General features: G+C 40.1%; 1 long non-coding RNA gene across 1 annotated transcript; it reads right to left on the bottom strand.

Annotated features, from left to right (window-relative positions):
• Nucleotides 1–343: 343 nt before the first annotated feature.
• LOC113012619 (uncharacterized) lies at nucleotides 344–731 on the bottom strand. The gene is made up of 2 exons (XR_003270727.2): nucleotides 557–731; nucleotides 344–477 (listed from the first exon to the last, which is right to left on the bottom strand). It is a non-coding gene; the product is annotated as an uncharacterized LOC113012619 (long non-coding RNA).
• Nucleotides 732–4,045: the final 3,314 nt, after the last annotated feature.

A 4,045-nucleotide genomic window follows, 5' to 3' on the forward strand; every position in this document is an offset into this window, starting at 1 on the left:
TCCGCATAATCATGGTATGGGGATAGAAACCTGGGCTAATTCACTTGAAAAAAAAATCCTCAAACCAAAACTAAACACTTTTTGAAAAGAGAACACACTGTAACACCTCCAGCTGTTGTTGTTGTTTATTATTGGGCAATGCGTTCTAAGCAGCTTTCAGACATAAATTGGATACCAGCGCTTGCTGGGACCTGGTCCAGGAATAGAGATTGTGGCAGTTATTTGTCAGTGCTTGGGTGTGAGAGTGCGTGAAAGCTCGCTGCTGGTGGTCAGGCAGAAACAGGTGTGTGCAGAGAGAGGTTTCTGTCACGGAGGAGCAGGGAGGACTCGGCGCAGACTGAAATCTCAGAAAAACAGGTTTATTTACACACTCCAGGTGCACTATATACAGGTGAAGGAGAAGGGGGCCAGGGTTCCCAGGGGTGCAGAGCGGGGTCGGGAAAAGCGTCCAGAGTCTCCAAACCAAACACGAGAAATCTGCATACAGAGAACAAGGGTTAGCACGGAACTTTCACGGACAGAGCTCAAAACTGGCTGAGGCTAAAGTAGCACTGACGAGCGTTATTCAATAGTCCAGCGGCGAGGTGCTCTCAGTCACTGCCTTAAGTAGCGGGAGCAAACAAGGTGAGGAGCCACAGGTGATTGCCTACAGGTGGTGGAGGCCGGGAGCTCACAATGAGCTCCGCCCAGGCAGCGAGCAGAGAGAGAGGAGAGAGAGAAAAGACAAAACATAACATGTAGCCACACAGGGCCAGCCGAGCAGGCACGGGGACCATGACAGTTTCTGTTTGTGTGGGAAGCTGGAGGAGGCCGGGAAAAGTCACTGAGCCTCTCAGCTTCATTATATCTGGGTCATTGTGTTTAAAAGCTAAGCGGCGCCAGACCAGCAGGTCAGGGAATAGCTCGGATTTTACTGTGAAACCCTGACGAAGTAGACACTGCCCGGTTACCCGTTGGAGAGTCACTCTGCCGTACACACTTGTAGCTTTTTAGTGAAATATCAGTAACAATTATCTCCATAGGCTTTAAAAAAAAACAAGTTATAGAGTTATAGCTGGGATGTTAGTTATACTGACACATTTTGGCACTGCCACCAAAGAAAACTTAAAATGTTCTTCTTTCTTTTGTTATATTAGATCAGTGTGCGTTATACTACCAATATTTTTTTTCTTTAAGTAAAACATCAGTGCATGAAATAAGCTTTCTAAAAATATTTTTGACCTTCAATAAAGGTAAGGCAGTAATTTTGAGTTGAACTGAAATATCAAAAATTGTGAAGAAAATGTGCTTGGTATAAAATGAATGTATGCAAGTAATTAAGTAAATGTTATTTGACCAGATGTCAATCAATGTTATGTTTTACATTGTACATATGTCACAAAATGGCATGGAAATTTTACATCTAATCAAATTACTTAAAATCAGTGTTTTTGGCATAAGCTTTTTTTTCTGTGTGGAATGTAAATAAAAGTAGAATGTAATATTTCACAAACAATTTATTGTACTTAAAGTACATAACAACATATAATGAAACTAAGACATTGATAGTTTTATAAAAATAAAAAAAATAAAAAATAAAATAACACTGTTTTTTATGGAGTCAGATCCAGTTATTCAGTTTCAACCTTTCATAAGTTGTATTTGTTCAAAATACAACCGATTTGAAAATATCTTTGGTACTGTTATGTTTCTCTTACACACTCAATCACTTTGTTAGGTATTCCAGTTCAACTGCTCGTCAACTTAAATACCTAATCAGCCAATCAGATGGCAGCAACTCATTGTGTTTTCACATGTAAACAGGGCATCAGAATGGGCAATTAAAGTGATTTAAGTGGCTTTGTTGGTGCCAGACGAGCTAGTCTGAGTATCTGAGAAATTTATGATGACCAACTGTTTTGTTGATGCTACAGGTGAGAGGAGAATAGGAAGACTGCTTTGAGCTGACTAAGATGTACAGAAGAGCATCTCTGAACGTGCAATAAGTCAAACCTTAAGGCAGATAAGCGACAGCAGCAGAAGACCACACTGGATGTCACTCGTGTAAGTTAAGAATAGATTTTTGGGCATCTTAGTACCAACTGAGCGTCATTTAAACACAAGACCACCTACCTGAGCATTGCTGTAGACCATGTGATCATAAAGGCATGACCAATATTTATGACCATCTGTTTATCAACACAGTTTACCCTGTGGTTAAAGAAGGCTGGAAGAGTGTTCCTGCACCCTGAGTTAATGAGTAATTAGATCTGACAAGCAGGTTAATGCATATTACTGTTGAGTGGGTTCATTTTTCATTTGCTACATCCTAGCTAGTGATGATATGTGATGTATTTTTGGTGAAGATGGAAATCTAACTAGCTGCTGAAGAAGAGCATTCATAGACAGAATGATGTCTATGAATGCTGTGCACCAAATATCACCAAACACACAAACTGTTTCTACATAATGCGTCTACTAGCAATTGTACAGTTGTTGTATTTTCCAGGGATGGATAAAAAAATTGCAGCATTTTCAAAGGTAAGGACAGCTCAGAAGTTACAGTCTATAATATTAAATGTTTGATGTTGATAAAAACTTTCTTTGCTTGGAACTCTTTGGATTTATTTGACTTCTGACACTTTCACTTATTTCTGATATCACAATGATGCCAGGTAAGTCTTCCTGAAAAACTGAGGCAGTCACAGGCGTGTATAAAAGGTGAACAATGGATGCAAGTTGATTTACTAGAAAAAGCCTCAGATGACTCAAATCCATCCATTCGCTTCTCCTTTTCAGGGTCGCGGGGGGCACTGGAGCCTATCCCAGCTGTCATAGGGCAAGAGGCGGGTACACCCTGGACAGGTCGCCAGTCTGTCGCAGGGCCAACACACAGGGACAGACAACCATTCGCACTCACATTCATACCTAGCGACAATTTGGATTATCCAATTAACCTATCCCCACAAGCTGCATGTCTTTGGACAGTGGGAGGAAGCCAGAGTACCCGGAGGGAACCCACGCAAACACAGGGAGAACATGCAAACTCCACACAGAAAGACCCCGGCCTGATGTTGGAATTGAACTCAGGACCTTCTTGCTGTGCGGCAACAGTGCTAACCACCGTGCCACCGTGCTGCCAGACTCAAACATCCGTTTTTTCTAAACTGAAGGAAAAAAAGACTAGAAAAAAAGCATAATCATCAAGCTAATATTGCAGAAAGTGAAAGTAAATAATAACATTTCTTTTGATTTGTGTGCAGCATCCAGACTGACCAGACTTTTTGAACCGCTTCAAACTGTCAAACTTCGCATCCATGCACCGTTAACAGCATCCAAGAAACCAACTGGCCGACCTGCAACACAGTTTATCAATCATTACACATTGCGCGCATCATTCTTTTCAGCCGCTTATCTGCCACATTGAGTCATCCTTCTAGGTACAGAGGATGATAACTTTTCAGTTAAGCACAAAGCAACGTCTTGATGTTATCACCATAGAAACGATTTTGAGTTGGTAGTTTAAATTATCCAGGATGACAAGCATCAAATGGTCCGTGAATCCACGACACATCTCCCATCAGTTAGAGTTCTTCAAGCATGACAGGGACCAACTTGGAAGAGTTGGTTAGTTAGCCATCCTGGTAGCAACAACTTAAATAGCCATGTTGTAATGTTAAAAAGAATGGAAAAGGAGGTTAATTATGTTTACTTGCACTTTGTATGTAGGTACATATTTCTAAACAGTACTCTATATATGAGACATGCTTCTATTGTTCAATGTGTTGGAAAATTTCATATTTTTTAAACTTACTAAATAGACTGTCCAGCCTACTGTACCCAGTCTTGGATTGTATGTAAGCAATTTGTGTTTCCCTTAAAGAAAATTATTATTTTGACTAAAACAATATAATTTCTTTTTTATTTTGTCAAAAACTGATGGAAAGCAACTTTGGATCTTTGATTTTCTTAATACCTAAATGTCTGCCTGCCTGTTGGGCTTTGTCTTATTGTAAAATTTGTTATTGCACAAAAGGAAGCTTGTGGATTTTGACATATTTGGAAT

Source organism: Astatotilapia calliptera, chromosome 19, assembly GCF_964374335.1.
Source record: "Astatotilapia calliptera chromosome 19, fAstCal68.1, whole genome shotgun sequence".
NCBI classification, from domain to species: domain Eukaryota; kingdom Metazoa; phylum Chordata; class Actinopteri; order Cichliformes; family Cichlidae; genus Astatotilapia; species Astatotilapia calliptera.